The sequence below is a fragment of the Canis aureus genome, chromosome 20 (genome assembly GCF_053574225.1).
Source record: "Canis aureus isolate CA01 chromosome 20, VMU_Caureus_v.1.0, whole genome shotgun sequence".
NCBI lineage: Eukaryota > Metazoa > Chordata > Mammalia > Carnivora > Canidae > Canis > Canis aureus.
The window spans coordinates 1,183,413-1,201,289 of NC_135630.1; the positions used below are offsets into that span (position 1 = coordinate 1,183,413).

General features: G+C 44.5%; 2 long non-coding RNA genes across 3 annotated transcripts in view; one reads left to right on the top strand and one right to left on the bottom strand.

Moving 5' to 3' along the window:
• The window catches only part of LOC144291399 (uncharacterized), a 110,587-nt gene that overhangs the window by 79,090 nt on the left and 13,620 nt on the right, over positions 1 to 17,877 (bottom strand). Inside the window, exons 1-3 of one of the 2 annotated variants that reach the window (XR_013358659.1) lie at positions 15,787 to 15,938; positions 13,991 to 14,067; positions 11,254 to 11,330 (exon numbers count right to left, since the gene is read on the bottom strand). This is a non-coding gene — a long non-coding RNA (uncharacterized LOC144291399). Of the gene's footprint in view, positions 1 to 11,253; positions 11,331 to 13,990; positions 14,068 to 15,786; positions 15,939 to 17,877 lie in introns of those variants that run through there. The other variant, XR_013358658.1, reaches the window with a different exon arrangement.
• LOC144291401 (uncharacterized) overlaps positions 1 to 17,877 on the top strand; it is a 69,305-nt gene that overhangs the window by 40,961 nt on the left and 10,467 nt on the right. The gene's annotated exons all lie outside the window — the stretch shown is intronic.

Genomic DNA, 17,877 nt, shown 5'->3' on the forward strand with positions numbered 1-17,877 from the left:
CACAATACCAACCACAATGAGCAAAGAAATCATAAAATTTGAAAAGTCTGTTTGTAGCAGCTATGAGACCAGAAATACTTCAGTGAGGACCTTTTATTTACCCCCTGCCTAAGTGAATATTGAATATACAATTTGTGCTTGCTTGTAAAGCCTTTGAAGGTTTCTTTAGTTCCCAGGCTTCTCTTCCTGTGTCCTTCCTCCTTTCCTAACATCGCAGCCCTCAAGGACCCAGTGCCCTCTTGTTCTCTTGCTCTCCCCTGACCTTTCAGTATAGATTTATCGATGAGAACACAACACATTTATAAGATGAACTAAAGTTATTCACAGTAAGATGTTCCACGAACCAGACATTTGTCATTTGAGCCTTGACAGAAAAAGATTGCTTATTTGTCTCTGCTCCTCGTGTTTCTTTGAAAAAAAAAAAAAAACCCGGTTAGTATCAGGCTAGAAGGTGAGGATACCCTAATGGCCTAGCTGGAAAGAACAGAAAAAAAAGAAAACTTTACCATTTAGAACACCGTTATCAAACACTGATCACTTGAATGAGAATCATCTGGAATCATTGTGAAAATGCAGATCCCTGGGCCACATCCCATACCCACTGAATCCTAACCTCTGCCAGAATGGCAAAAGAACCTCCACATTGCCCGAATGTGCAGGTGATTCTCACACAACTGAATACCAAGAATTACTACCTGAGGATGGCTATTCAACTTCTATTCATGTAAAAAAACAATGCCACAGCTAAAGCTATTGTTTCTAAAATGATCTTTTCCTAAGATTTGTCTTTTATTTTTCTTTATTATGCTATTTCTGCTTTATTTTCTAGAGTCTATTATTTAGTGCAGGAAAATTGTTACAACAATTCTCTTTAAATTAAAACAAAAACAAAGCCCCCACTGGGCTGGTTTCACAACTAAAGATGATGTCACTGACATCTCTTTCAGCATCTCTGATCTCAACATGTAAAGGAAATTAAATTAATGAAAACAAAGACCAGCGAAGGGATTATAAATTAATTTTCTCTCCACTAAAATGAACAGCAGGAGAAAAAAATCTTTTCTGTGATTAAAAATGACATCATGCTATCTTCCACAAAATAACATCCCCAAAAGTAATTCTATTTAATTTTTTTTAATTTAGTGCTTCGTTTTTAAAACTACATTATTTCAGGTGTGCCTGGGTAGTGCAGTCGGTTAAGTGGCTGATTCTTGGTTTCAGCTCAGATCATGATTTCAGGGTTCTGGGATTGAGCCCCACATTGGGCTTCTTCCTCAGCATAGAGTCTGCTTAAGAGATTCTCTTCTCCCTCTCCCTTTGCCCCCCACCTCAGTGAGTGCACACACACACACACACACACACACACTCTCTCTCTCTCTCTCTCTCAAATAAATAAAATCTTTTTTTAAATAAAACTACATTATTTGAAAGATTTTTTTAAAATAAATATTGTTGGTTATATCATCTGGTGCCTAAAGTTGAAGGAATTAATGAGCTATTTGACTCTCTGCTATGACATTTTTCAATTTTAGGATAGATCACTTTATTATAATTAACACTTTAACTTAATGGAAAAAGCTAATTTTTAAAGGGATGGGCCAACATTTAGCAAATGTTTACCTCCATCATATCACCCCCAGGATTCTATGTCTGCTGGTTGACTATGAGGGAATTACACACACATCCCACTCTGCCAAACAACCTTGAAGAGAGTTAAGATGTCCAAATTGCTCCAGCTACATTTTCTAATCATCTGAAAAATGCAAAGTTTGTGGTTATGACTCTGTGTGTGTGTGTGTGTGTGTGTAAAAGAGAGAGGAGAGAGTTGAAGAGGAGAAATAAATGTATCTGCTTTTCTTAAAGAAAGAAAATGTATTGAAATTTATACCTGAAAGTACTATCATATCCTCATTCTATATATAGTCTAAACCGAACTCATCTTTTTTTTTCTTGAATATAATGAAGTGTAGACAACAGTGACACCATAGAGTCATCCAGTCAGCTTGATGTCCAGGAAGTGAGACTGTACAGAAACTCCCTACATGGTATTAAGGGAACCATTCCATGGGCTCTATAGTGTTTTCAATATTGGAGCATAAATGAAACACACACACACACACACACACACAAAGTACAAAGGTTGTTTTTTTAGAGCAATAAATGATTGTTCTGTTTTGTTTTCAGAATATTCCAATACGAAAGTCTTTAAAACTTTCTACTCTGGCAAAATATTTGCCAACAGCTGATTTCACTCAGAGGCAGATGAGCACATTAAGAAGTTCCAGAAAGGCTAATAATTTGCAACAGCTTCAAATCAATAAGCTATCTTCAGAAGCAATTTGGCACTAGCCCCAAACCTATACAGAGCAAAAGAAAATCTCAGAAGTTAACCACACCCACACTCATAAGGCAATTAATTTATCCATGATTGCTTTTGTTATTCCTGCAAGGCCTTTGGAATTAGCTCAAGACTTCCTAACCCCTTCACTAACCCCAAGCATCTTATCAATTAATCCTACCAACACAACCCTGTTGTGGAGGTTTAATGTGTGATTGCTAGTCTCAAGTGGGCCCTTAACACTGTCAATTAATCCTGCTGCATTCCTTAATCCATTCACTCAAAAAATATTTATTGAGTGCTCCCTAAATTTCAGGTACTGTTCTAAGAACTGTGGTATAGCCAGAAGTAACACAAAAATCTACGCCCTCGTAGAGTTAATATTCTAACATGGGAAGAAATTTTTAAAATGAGTAAGTGATTTAATATATTAGGAAGCTTCAAATATTACGAAAAGAAAGGAGGAAAAGGAACATGTGCTTTTGAAAGGGTGTTATTTGCAAATTTTGGTAAGTAGGCCAGGTGCCTAGTCATGCAAGCATCTGTGGGAGTGCTTTCTAGGCACAGGATTGGGCAGGGCAGATTCCCAAAGGGAGGAACACATCAGGCATGTTCCAGAAACACTAGAGTCCAGTGAGCAACAGGTAGAGTGATTGGAAATGATGTCCCAGACGAAGCAGTGGCTAAAACCATGTAAGTCCTTGTAAATTCATGCTAAGGTTTGGGCTTACATTCTGAGAATGAAGGGAAGCTGCCGAGGCTTTGAGCAGAAGAAGGATGTCATCTCACATGTTTTTAAAGAGTCTCACTGGCTGTTTTTCTGGATGGACCATAGGGAAACCAAGGGTGAAAGCAAGACACTGATTGGGAAATGACTGCAATAATCCAAGAAGGGAATGGTGCAACTGGAACCAGCGAGGTAGTGACGTAGGTAATGAATGATGCTTGGCTTCTCCATGTCTTTGGCATAGAATTCCACAATAAATTGAAAATCAAGTATGAAAGAGTAGGGGAAAAAAGCCCCAAAAGTTCTCAGCCTAGAGTGCTGGATTTCTTCAAATCCCCAACTGCAATCCTCTCTCACTTGATGACCTTGCCACCTATTTAACTGAGAATTTGCCGCGGAACTCCCTACAGCCCTCCCTTTAGGTATGGCTCTGCATTCACTTGTGCCCATATTCTCTGCCTTCTCTCCTCTGACTATGGATGAACTGTTGGTGCTCCTGTGGACAATCTTTCCATTGGAACACTAAATCCCATTCCTCCTTTTTTACCTAAGAAAGCTGCTTCGGCTAATCTGTCCTCAGCATTTATTCTGTCCTTACATGATCTCTCATTAGTATGCTTTTACCATTTTGATTCCATCTGTCTCCCTCCAACCACAACCCCATTATTCCCTCAAGTGACCTATTTATTTCTTTTCTAGAGTAGAGGCTTCTAAAGAATTGTCTCTACTCCTTCTCTGATTTTTCTTTCACCTTTTCATGAATGCAATAAAATTAAATTAAATTGAATTTTCCATCTACCATTCTACTGAAACTACTCTTAGCAAGACCCTCAGCAACTTCCATTTTACCAAGTCCAGGGTGAACTTCTCAGGCTACATTTCCCTGATATAACAAGTAAGTATTTGGTGGTTGATAACTTCCTCCTGATTGAACCCCTACATTCAATTGAATCACAACACCATACCATCCTGGTTTTTCTGCTGTCTGATGTCATGATGAGTACTTCCTTCAGCTGCTGATCCTGCTGATACAAAGAATCCAAACTTCAAGAGCATCAGCCATAGCTTTAAGTTTATCGAGACCTTTATTTTATCTTCTATTAGAATTATGTCCTCTTAGGAAACAAGACTGCTGGACCATGAAGCCTAAAGTAGTAGAGACGGAAGCATAAATTCCCCCTAAGAGAGTCAGTGGGAGTGATGATGAGCAGAGACCCTTGACTGCATCCTGAAGAACAGCTCCTCTCCCTCCTCAGATGTCAGCTCTGAGCTGGCCCCTCAGCAAGGCCTTCAAGAGGCTATGCCACAACTTCTCAGACTTATGGATGATGCAGAAGGTGATAGGAACGATGCAAGCCATGGCCCTCCTCTTTCTCAATCTACTTTTTCCTCTTCTCCCTGACCTCTTAATATTAAAATGCCCTTGAAACACTTCTCAGTCCTTAAATTTATCTATACCTGATAACTACATCCAGTCTCATGGCTTTAGATGCCACATTCTCTTCCAAAATCATGTCTCTAGCTTTAACCTTTTACCTTCACATTCATATTTATATAATAGACTTGGATATATATATATATATATATGACGTCTCAAATTTAGTATGTTCAAAACTGAGTCCAGTATCTTCTATACTCCTTCCAACAAAAACAACAGAAATGACCTGCCTTTCCTGTTTCAATTAACCACATCCTTCCAAGCCCTCCGTACAAAAATTGTAGAGTTCTTTACCCTTCTTCCTCCTCATTACATCTAATTCATCAGCAAATCCTTAGTTCCATCTTCAAAAATATATCTAGAATCTAAACAGAGCCTTTCAAGCCCACAACTATCCCTCAGGTCCAAATTGCCATAACCTCTCATCTGGATTACTTAGACAGCTTTCCAACTGATCTTTTGATCTTAATCTTTCCTCCTCTTCAATCTTCACTGCACAGCAGTCAAAATGGGTCTGTAAGTTAGATCTTATTTCTCTGTTAAAAGTAAAATCCAAAGTCCTAAAATGGTATATGATCCTCTACAATGTCATGCAACCTAATTACTTTAGTGTTTCTTGCTACCACTCACCTTTTTCACTCACCACACCACACAAAAGTCCAATCATCCTCTTTTACTGTTCTGTAACCATGCGTGGTATACTCTCACTTCAGAGCCGATATATTTGACATTCTCAGCCTGGAATGCTATTCCCCCAGATAGCATCATCACTAGCTCCCTTAGTTCCTTTAGATCTTTACGGAAATGTCTTCTTAGTGACATTAATGAGATTTTCCCTAACCACCATATTTAAAATTGCAAACACATTCTCTCTAAATTCCCAATACTCTTTTCTTCATCTTTGTAACACATATTACTACTAACATTTTATATATTTTACTATATATTTAGATCTCTCTCTATATATGTATTATGTATATATGAGAATATATATATATATATATATATATATATATATATTCCCATATATATATATTACATGTTCCTGGTCTTATTAGAACATAAATTTCATGAGGACAGGCTATTCATCTGTTTTGCTCCTTTCTGTATCCTTTATTCCTAAAAAGGAGCTCTCTAGTAGCCATTCAAAATGCATTTGTTGAGTAAATCCATGAAATATACTCCCCGAGAAACTCTATGGTAGTATCTTCTCTCAGATTAAAATGTACTTCATTTCTTTATACATTTTTGTGGTTACCGACCCAATGGCAGTAGTTGTTTCAGAAGGAAGAAACACGAACATTATCACTAATCAGAGCTCTGCTTATAATTCATTTTAAAAGGTAGTATGGGGAATCCCTGGGTTGCTCAATGGTCTACCACCTGCCTTCAGCCCTGGACATGATCCTGGAGTCCCGGGATTAAATCCCACATCAGGCTCCCTGCATGGCTCCTGCTTCTTCATCTGCCTGTGTCTCTGCCTCTCTCTCTCTCTCTCTCTCTGTGTGTGTCTCTCATGAATAAATAAAATATTTAAAAAATAATAAAATAAAAGATGGTGTTAATAAGACCCTACTGTTTTGAGGGAGGGGCAAGAAGGTGGAAGAGTAGGGTCCCCAAATCACCTGTTCCCACCAAATTACCTAGATAACATTCAAATCATCCTGAAAATCTATGAATTCAGCCTGAGATTTAAAGAGAGAACAGCTGGAATGCTACAGTAAGAAGAGTTCATGCTTCTATCAAGGTAGGAAGACGGGGAAAAAGAAATAAAGAAACAAAAGGCCTCCAAGGGGGAGAGGCCCCGCAAGGAGCTGGGCTAAGGCCAGGGCGAGTGTCCCCAGGACAGGAGAGCCCCGTCCGGGAGAAGCAGGAGCTTAACCAATCTTCCCAAGCAGAAAGATGCTCGCAGGGAGTTAGAGCAGGACCCCAGGAAGGCGGGGATGCCCTCAGGCTCCCTGGGACACTAACAGACACCTGCGCCCCCAGGAAAGTGCACCCAGCTCCCTAAGGGCTGCAGCGTGTGCATGGCGGGACCCCAGAGCAGCTCGGAGGGGCTCCAGCAGAGGCTCCGGAGAGAGGGGGCTGCAGGGACCCGAGAGCAGCTCAGAGGCAGCTCTAGCAGAGGTAGAGGCTCCACGTGGAGGGGGCCGTATGGCCCGGGAGCAGCTCTGTGGGTCTCAGGTGGTGGTTCCGCAGAGAGGGTCTTCGCGGCCAGGAGCGCGAATCCAACAGCACAGGCCCGGGAGCACAGGGCTCTGGGGACACAGCCTAGGATCCAACCTCCCCCCAGGACAGGCAGAGGCCAGGAGGGCCCAGGACAGCAAGGATGCTTCTGCCCCGAGCTGAGGAGATCAGTGGCCCCGCCCCCGGAGCATCCAGGCCCCTGCAGTCCGAGAGATCCCGAGTTACTGCGGAAGCTGAATCCAGGGCTCCAGAGCCAGCCACTGCCACTGTGGTTGTCCCTCCTGGGGCCTCACGGGGTAAACAACCCCCACTGAGCCCTGAACCAGGAAGGGGGAGAGCAGATCCCCAAGTGCTAACTGAAAATCAGCACAACAGGCCCCTCCCCCAGAAGACTAGCTAGACACACAAGTTCCAGGGGAAGTCAAGGGACTTAAAGTATACAGAATCAGAAGATACTCCCCCGTGTGTTTTTTTTTTTTCTTTTTGATTTCTGTTTGCTTTCCCCATCCTTTATTTTCCTTTCTTTCTTCTCTTTTTTTCCTTCCTTTTTTCTTTTTCTCATTTCTTTCCTTCTTTCTATCCTCTCTTTTTCTCCTTTTCCCAATACAACTTGTTTTTGGCCGCTCTGCACTGAGCAAAATGACTAAAAGGAAAACCCTCACCTCAAAAGAAAGAATCAGAAACAGTCCTCTCTCCCACAAAGGTACAAATATGGATTACGATTCAATCTCAGAAAGCCAATTCAGAAGCACTATTATACAGCTACTGGTGGCTCTAGAAAAAAGCATGAAGGACTCAAGAGACTTCGTGACTGCAGAATTTAGAGCTAATCAGGCAGAAATTAAAAATCAATTGAATGAGATGCAATCCAAACTACAAGTCCTCACAACGAGGGTTCACGAGGTGGAAGAACGAGTGGATGACATAGAAGACAAGATGATGGCAAAGAGGGAAACTGAGGAAAAAGGAGACAAACAATTAAAAGACCATGAGGATAGATTACGGGAAATAAATGACAGCCTGAGGAAGAAAAACCTACATTTAATTGGGGTTCCCGAGGGTGCCGAAAAGGACAGAGGGCCAGAATATGTATTTGAACAAATCCTAGCTGAAAGCTTTTTAATCTGGGAAGGGAAACAGGCATTCAGATCCAGGAGCTAGAGTGATCCGCACCCCCTAAAATCAATAAAAAATGTTCAACTCCTCGACATTTAATGGTGAAGCTTGCAAATTCCAAAGATAAAGAGAAGATCCTTAAAGCATCAGGAGATAAGAAATCCCTGATTTTATGGGGAGGAGTATTAGGGTGACAGCAGACCTCTCCACAGAGACCTGGCAGGACACAGGGGTGGCAGGATATATTCAGGGTCCTAAATGAGAAAAACATGCAACCAAGAATACTTTATCCAGCAAGGCTCTCATTCAACTTGGAAGGAGAGATAAAGAGCTTCCAAGACATGCAGGAACTGACAGAATATGTGACCTCCAAACCAGCTCTGCAAGAAATTTTAAGGGGGACTCTTAAAATTCCCCTTTAAGAAGAAGTTCAGTGGAACAGTCCACAAAAACAAGGACTGAATAGATATCATGATGACACTAAACTCCTAGCTTTCAATAGTAACTCTGAACGTGAATGGGCTTAATGACCCCATCAAAAGGTGCAGGGTTTCAGACCGGATAAAAAAGCAGGACCCATCAATTTGCTGTCTATAAGAGACTCATTTCAGACAGAAGGACACCTACAGCCTGCAAATAAAAGGTTGGGGAACCATATACCATTCAAATGGTCCTCGAAAGAAAGCAGGGGTAGCCATCTTTATATCAGATAAACTAAAACTTACCCCGAAGACTGTAGTGAGAGATGAAGAGGGACACTATATCATACTTAAAGGATCTATCCAACAAGAGGACTTAACAATTCTCAATATATATGCCCAGAATGTGGGAGCTGCCAAATATATCAACCAATTAATAACCAAAGTTAAGACATACTTAGATAATAATACACTTATACTTGGTGACTTCAATGTAGCTCTTTCTACTCTCGATAGGTCTTCTAAACACAACGTCTCCAAAGAAACAAGAGCTTTAAATGATACATTGGACCAGATGGATTTCACAGATATCTACAGAACTTTACATCCAAACTCGACTGAACACACATCCTTCTCAAGTGCACATGGAACTTTCTCCAGAATAGACCACATACTGGGTCACAAATCGGGTCTGAACCAATACCAAAAGATTGGGATCGTCCCCTGCATATTCTCAGACCATAATGCCTTGATATTAGAACTAAATCACAACAAGAAGTTTGGAAGGACCTCAAACACGTGGAGGTTAAGGACCATCCTGAATAAAGATGAAAGGGTCAACCAGGAAATTAAGGAAGAATTAAAAAGATTCATGGAAACTAATGAGAATGAAGATGTAACCTTTCAAAATCTTTGGGATGCAGCAAAAGTAGTCCTAAGGGGTTAATGCATTGCAATACAAGCATCCATTCAACAACTAGAAAGATCTCAAATACAAACGGTAACCTTACACATAAAAGAGCTAGAGAAAAAACAGCAAATAGATCCTACACCCAGCAGAAGAAGAGAGTTAATAAAGATTCGAGCAGAACTCAATGAAATCAAGACCAGAAGAACTGTGGAAGAGATCAACAAAACCAGGAGTTGGTTCTTTGAAAGAATTAATAAGATAGATAAACCATTAGCCAGCCTTATTAAAAAGAAGAGAGAGAAGACTCAAATTAATAAAATCATGAATGAGAAAGGAGAGATCACTACCAACACCAAGGAAATACAAACGATTTTAAAAACATATTATCAACAGCTATACGCCAATAAATTAGGCAATCTAGAAGAAATGGACGCATTTCTGGAAAGCCACAAATTACCAAAACTGTATCAGGAAGAAATAGAAAACCTAAACAGGCCAATAACCAGGGAGGAAATTGAAGCAGTCATCAAAAACCTCCCAAGACACAAAAGTCCAGGGCATGATGGCTTCCCAGGGGAATTCTATCAAACGTTTAAAGAAGAAACCATACCTATTCTCCTAAAGCTGTTTGGAAAGATAGAAAGAGATGGAGTACTTCCAAATTCGTTCTTGAGGACAGCATCACCTTAATTCCAAAACCAGACAAAGAGCCCACCAAAAAGGAGAATTATAGACTAATATCCCTGATGAACATGGATGCAAAAATTCTCAACAAGATACTAGCCAATAGGATTCAACAGTACATAAGAAAATTATTCACCATGACTGAGTAGGATTTATTCCCAGGACACAAGGCTGGTTCAACACTCATAAAACTATCAATGTGATTTTGCAAGTGACATATCAGATAAAGGGCTAGTTTCCAAGATCTATAAAGAACTTATTAATATCAGCACCAAAGAAACAAACAAGCCAATCATGAAATGGGCAAAAGAACAGAAATCTCACAGAGGAAGACATAGACATGGCCAACACCCACATGAGAAAATGCTCTACATCACTTGCCATCAGGGAAACACAAATCAAAACCACAATGAGATATCTCCTCACACCAGTGAGAATGGGCAAAATTAACAAGGCAGGAAACTACAAATGTTGGAGAGGATGCAGAGAAAAGGGAACCCTCTTACACTGTTGGTGGGAATGTGAACTGGTGCAGCCACTCTGGAAAACTGTATGGAGAATCCTCAGAGTTAAAAATAGACCTCCGTACGACCCAGCAATTGCACTGCTGGGGATTTACCTCAAAGACGCAGATGCAATGAAACGCTGGGACACCCGCACCCTTAGGTTCAGAGCCACGATAGCCACACTGCGAAGGGGTCTCGGTGTCCATCAAAGATGAATGGATATGGAGGGTGTGTGGTCTCTGTACAAAATGCAAGATTACTCAGCCGTTAGGAATGACAAACACCCACCATTTGCTTCGACATGGATGGAACCAGAGGGTGTTACGGCTGAGGGAAGAAGGCAATAGGTGAAGGACAAACATTATATGGTCTCATTCTTTTGGGGAGTATGACAAAAATAGTGAAAGGGAATAGAGGTGAAAGGAGAAAAAAATGAGTGGGAGATGGCAGAGAGGGCAGAATAGGAGAGACTCCTAACCCTGGGAAACGAACAAGGGGTGGAAGAAAGAGAGGAGGGCGGGGGGTGGCGGTGACTGGGCGACGGGCACCGAGGGGGGAACTTGATGGGATTAGCACTGGGGGGTTACTCTCTATGTTGGTAAAACGAACTCCAATAATAAATAAACCGATAAACTCACAAACTTCCCGAGACACAAAAGTCCAGGGCCAGTAGGCTTCCCAGGGGAATTCTATCCAATGCTTCAAGATGAAAGCATACCTATGCTACTAAAGCTGCTCCGAAAGATAGAAAGAGATGGAACACTTCCAACCCCGTTCTTGGAGGCCGGGGTCACCTTAACTCCAGAACCCAAGAACCCACCAAAAAGAAGAATCCTGGACCGATGTCCCTGATGAACGCGGATGCACACCTTCTCCACAAGATACGACCCAACAGGTTGCAACGGGACATTATTAAGAAGTTACTCACCATGATCCAGTGGGGTTTATCCCCGGGGTGCAAGGCTGCTTCAGCACTCGGAGAGCACTCCATGTGCTTCTTCAGATCTGCAAGAGAGAAAACAAGAACCAGATGATCCTCTCAAGTGACGCAGAGGAAGCATTTGACAAAATACGGAATCCATGCCCGATCCAAACGCATCAGAGTACAGAGATACAGGAAACGTCTCTCAGCATCTTCCAAGCCATCTCCGAAAAGCCCGTGGCAAATTATCATTCGCAATGGGGAAACACCGGAAGCCTTGCCCTGAAGAACAGGCACGAGACTGGGATGTCACTCTCACCACTGCTATTCTCAGCATAGTACGAGACGTCATGGCCTCAGCAGTCAGGCAACAAAACGAAACAAAAGGCATTGAAACTGGCAAAGAAGAAGTCAACATCTCCCTCTTCGCCAATGACATTATATTGTACCTAGAAAACCCAAAAGACTCCACCACATGATTGCTCAAACTCCCTACAGCAAGTTCGGCAGTGCGGCAGGATACAAACGTGGGGCCCAGAAACTAGTGGCCTTTCTACATGCGAACAAGGAGACCGAGGAAAGGGACATCGAGGAAAGGGTCAACCCCAATTATACAACTGCAGCACCCCCAAAAAAGCATGAGCTACCTAGGAAGAACCCTAACCAAAGGTGTAAAGGGTCTCTACCCGAAACACTGCAGAACAAGTCTGAAGGAAACTGAGGAAGAAACAAAGAGATGGAAAAGGTTCCATGATGCTGGATTGGAAGAATTAATATTCGGGAAAATGTCAATGTGACCCAGGGCAATCGACACAACTAATGCAATCCCTGTCAGAAATACCATGGACTCTCTTCAGAGAGCTGGAGCAAGTCATCTGAAGACTGGTGTGGAATCCGAAAAGACCCCGAACGGCCACAGGAAGAGTAGCCAAGAAAACCACTGCGGGGGCAGCACAATGCTGGATTTCACGTTGTGCCACGAAGCTGTTACCGGCAAGACAGTGTGATACTGGCACAAAGACAGGCATACCGATCAATGGAACAGAAGAGAGCATCCAGAGGTGGACCCTCAACTCTATGGGTAACTAATATTCGGCCAGGCAGCAAAGACCTTGCAGGGGGAACAAAAAAGACAATCTCTTCAGTAAATGCTGCTGGGAACACTGGACAGCCACACGCAGAAGAATGAAACTGGATCATTCCTCTCACACCATACACAAGGATAAACTCAAAATGGATGAAGGATCTAAATGCAAGACAAGATTCCATCAAAATCCTAGGGGACAACACAGGCAACAACACCATTCTTGATCTGGTCCACAGCAACTTCGTGCAAATTACATCAGCCATGAAGGCCAGAGAAACAAGAGCAAAAATTGATCGCTGGGACTTCACCAAGATGAGCAGCTTCCGCACAGCAAAAGAAACACTCAAAAAACTTAAAGCCAACGCACAGAATGGGAGAAGTTATGTGCAAATGACCCTGTCAGGTAAAGGGCCAGTATCCAAGATCTCTGAAGAACTTCTGTAACTCTACAGCAAAGAGACCAAGGATCCAATCTGGTAGACGGGCAAGAGACGTGAACGGAAATGTCACAGAGGAAGACGTAGGCGTGACAGACAAGCACATGAGACAATGCACCGCATCACTGGCCGTCAGGGAAATACAGGTCAAAAGCACAACGAGATCCCACCTGACGCACCAGTGACCGCGGTGAACGTTAACAAGACAGGAAGCAGCGAATGTCAGTGATGATGTGGCGAAAGGGGAACCCTCTTGCACTGCTGGTGGGAATGTGACCTGGTGCAGCCACGCCTGGAAAGCCGTGTGCAGGTGCCTCAGAGAGGTAACAACGGATCTACACTGTGATCCAGCATGGGGGTGCACTGGTGGAGATGTACCCCAATGATACAGATGCAGGTAAATGCTGGGACATCTGCACCCCGAGGTTTCGAGCGGCAACATCCATGATAGTCACTCTGTGGAAGGAGCCTCGGTGTCCATCGAAAGATGAATGGATAAGGAGGGTGAGTGGTCTCTGTACACAATGGAAGATTACTCAGCCGTTAGAAACGACGAACACCTACCATTTGCTTCGAACTGGATGGAACCGGAGGGTATTAAGGCTGAGGGAAAGAAGACAATCGCGAAGGACAAACATCATATGGTCTCATTCTTCTGGGGAGGATGAAAACAATAGTGAAAGGGGAGAGAGGGGAAAGGAGAAAAAAATGAGTGGCAGATAGCAGAAAGGTAGACCGAACAGGAGAGACTCCTAACCCTGGGAAATGAACAAGGGGTGGAAGAAAGGGAGGAGGGTGGGGGGTGCGGGTGACTGGGCAACGGGCACGGAGCGGGGCACTTGATGGGATGAGCCCTGGGGGGTTATGCTCTATGTTGGCAAAATGAACCCCAATAGGAAATAAGAAACACACCTATAAAGAAACACACAAACCTCCCGAGACACAAACGTCCGGGGCCAGATGGCTTCCTAGGGGAATTCTATCAAACGCTTCAAGAAGAAATCATACCTGTGCTACCAAAGCTGCTCCGAAAGATAGAAAGAAATGGAATACTTCCAAACTCGTTCTTGGAGGCCAGCGTCACCTTAACTCCAAAACCCAAGACCCCCCCTACCCAAAGGGAGAATTCTGGACCGATGTCCCTGATGAACACGGATGCACACCTCCACAAGCTATGAGCCAACGGGATCCAACAGGACATTATTAACAAGTTACTCACGATGACCCGGTGGGCTTTATCCCCGGGGTGCAAGGCTTCTTCAGCACTCAGAAAGCACTCAAGGTGCTTCATCAGATCTGCAAGAGAGAAAACAAGAACCAGATGATCCTCTCAAGAGACGCAGAGGAAGAAGCATTTGACAAAACACAGCATCCATTCCTGATCCAAACGCTTCAGAGTACCGGGAGAAAGGGAACGTCCCTCAGCATCTTCAAAACCATCTACGAAAAGCCCGCGGCAAATTCTCATTCCCAATGGGGAAACACTGGGAGCCTTTCCCCGATGACCAGGCACGAGACGGGGATGTCCACTCTCACTGCTGCTATTCTCAACATAGTACGAGACGTCATGGCCTCAGCAATCAGGCAATGAAAAGAAATAAAAGGCATTCAAATCGGCAAAGAAGAAGTCAAACTCTCCCTCTTCACCGATGACACGATACCGTACCTAGAAAACCCAAGACGGCTGGAACTCCTACAGCAAGTTCGGCAGTGTGGCGGGATACAAACTCGGGACCCAGAAACCAGTGGCCTTTCTGTAAGCGAAGAATGAGACCGAGGAAAGGGACATCGAGGAAGGGGTCAACCCCATTTATACAACCGCAGCACCCAAAAAAAGCATGAGCTACCTAGGAATAAACCTAACCAAAGGGGTAAAGGATTGCTACCCAAAACACTGCAGAACATGTCTGAAAGAAACTGAGGAAGACACAAAGCGATGGAAAAAGGTTCCATGCTCCTGGGTTGGAAGAATTAATATTGGGGAAAATGTCAACGTGACTCAGGGCAATTTACACAAATAGTGTAATCCCTCTCAGAAATACCATGGACTATCTTCAGAGAGCTGGAAAAAATCATCTGAAGACTTGTGTGGAATCAGAAAAGATCCCGAACGGCCACGGGAATAGTAGCCAAGAAATCCAATGCAGGGGGTGGGGGTGGGGCAGCACAATGCCAGATTTCAGGGCGCGCCTCAAAGCTGTGAGCATCAGGACAGTGTGGTACTGTCACAGAAACGGACACATGGATCAATGGAACAGAGGAGAGCATCCAGATGTGGACCCTCAACTCTACGGGCAACTAATATTTGGCCAGGCAGGAAAGATGGGGAAAAAAAGACAGTCTCTTCGATCAAGGCTGCTGGGAACACTGGACAGCCACATGCAGAGGAATGAACCTGGACCATTCCTCTCACACCAAACACAAGGATAAACTCAAAATGGATGAAGCATCTAAATGTGAGACAAGATTCCATCAAAACCCCCCGGGAGAACACGGGAAACAACACCCTTCTTGAACTGGGCCACAGCAACTTCTTGCAAATTACATCAGCCACAAAGTCCAGAGAAACAAGAGCGAAAATGGATCGCTGGTACTTCATCAAGATGAGCACTTTCCGCACAGCAAAAGAAACACTCAACATAACTCAAAGGTGGCCCACAGAATGGGAGAAGAAGGTATGTGCAAATGACCCCGTCAGATAAAGGGCCAGCATCCAAGATCTCTGAAGAACCTCTGCAACTCCACAGCAAAGAGACCAACCATCCCATCCAGAAAACGGGAAAAGTCATGAACAGAAAAGTCACGGAAGAAGACCTATATGTACATGGCCAACAAGCAGGCAAGACAATGCTCTGGGTCACTGGCCATCAGAGTAATAAAGGTCAAAACCACAATGAGATGCCACCTCACACCGGTGAGAACATTAAAAAGACAGGAAACACCAAATTTTGGGGAGGCTGTGGAGAAAGGAGAACGTTTTCAAAATGCAAAAATTTCAGAGGTAGCCATACTCACCTGACAGGGACCAAGCGGGAGGGGCGGGCTCCTGGCCAGGCTGGGGTGCTTAGGGAGGGACCTGAGAGCTGGGAGGGGGAGGGGGGCGGAGTAAGAGCCAAGGGCTTGGGGAGGCTCCTGGGGCCCAGCAGCCCAGGCCCTCAAGCCACCGTCCCAAGGCCGTGCCCTGACATTGCAAAGTGCCTGCACCCTAACCCCTCTGAGCGCACGCACATGGGTTCCGCGGTACCTCCCTGAGCCCGGGGGAGGGGCCCCGCACCCTCCCTGAGCCGCCCAAAGGAGACCTGGCCTGACCTGTAGGAGGCCCCACCGCCGCCCCCCTCCGCCAACAGGTCCCACCACTCCTTCCCCGCAGCCCTCTGCCCGGCACCCTGGCGGCCCAAAGGGTGTGGGTCCGGCTCGCCACGGGGCCACCTCCATGCAGCCCCAAGGCCCGCGGTCCCTCCCAGGCACCCGCTGCGCCACAAGCGAGGGTCAGATGCCCCTCGCACAGCCACCCCAGGGCCCGTCACACCTCCCGGGGCCCACGCTGACCTGCGCGCAGGGGGCCGAGGCCTGCAGAGCCGCTGCCGCGAGCCCGGAGCGCGGGGAACCGCGGGGAACCGCGGGCCTGGACTGGGGGCGCGGCCGAGCTACCTCCTGCCACCGCCGGGTCGCATCTGCGCACAGCTCCTCCTGCGGCCAGCCGCGGCCCCCTTCAGGTCACGCTCGGGGTCAGGCGCAGGGGCAAGCTCCTGGAACCCTGTGGCCTCACCCCCGCTCCCGTCCCTGGGCCCGCCCCCCGCACAGAGGCCCGCCCTTCGCGGAGTTCAGAGCGGAGTGGAGAATGCCTATGCCTCTGCCGGGTAGTCTGGTCAGGCGCTGGGTTTGAGGCCTTGAGCCCCCCGCTCAGTCCCAAGGGACTCCTGCTCATGGAGGCACGAAGCCTCTCTCTGGCTCTGTGTCTCCCTCCCTGTCCTTCCGTCCGGGTCTCTGTCTCTCCCTCCCGGTCTCACTCTCTGTCCCTCCTGGTCTGGCCCTGTCTCCCTCCCTATCTCTCAATCTTAGCCACAGCAATCAGACATCAAAGAGAAATAAAGTGCATCCGGAATTGCAAGGATGAAGTAAAACTTTCACTATTTGCAGTTGACATAATAGTACACACAGAAAACCTTAAACACTCCTTCAAAAACATTCTATAGCTGAGAAATAAATTTGTAAAGTCACAGGATACAAAAACAACACACAGAAATCTGTATCATTTCTATACACTAATAATGAAACAGCAGAAGGACAAATTAATAAAATAATCCCATTTACAATTGAACCAGAAATATTAAAATACCTAGGAATAAGCTTAACCAAAGAGGTAAAAGACCTATACTCTGAAAACTATAAAACAATGATTAAAGAGTTGAAGATGACACAATTGGAAAGACTTTCCATGCTTATGGATTAGAAGGCCAAATACTGGGATCCCTGGGTGGTGCAGCGGTTTGGCGCCTGCCTTTGGCTCAGGGCGCAATCCTGGAGACCTGGATCGAATCCCACGTTGGGCTCCCGGTGCATGGAGCCTGCTTCTCCCTCTGCCTGTGTCTCTGCCTCATTCTCTCTCTCTCTCTGTGACTATCACAAATAAATAAAAATTTAAAAAAAATTTAAAAAAAAAGGCCAGATACTGTTAAAAGGTCTATGCCAACCAAAGAAATCTACACTTTGGATGCAATTCCTATCAAAATATCACCGGCATTCTTCACAGAGCTAAAACAATCCTAAAATTTATATGGAACCACAGAATACCCCAAGCAGCCGAAGCAATCTTGGAAAAACAAAACAGGAGGTAACACATTCCAGACTTCCAGTTCTATTACAAAGCTGTAGTAACTCAGAAAGTATACTGTTAGTACAAAATGGACACACAGATTAATAAAACAACACTAAAAAATCTATAATTATATGATCATTTACTCTCTGACAAAGCAGGAAAAAATAATGGGAAAAAGTCTCTTCAACAAGTGCTGTTGGGAAACTGGATAGCTACTTGCAAAAACAATGAAAGTAGGCCATTTTCTTACACCATACACAAAATATACTCAAAATGTATCAAAGACC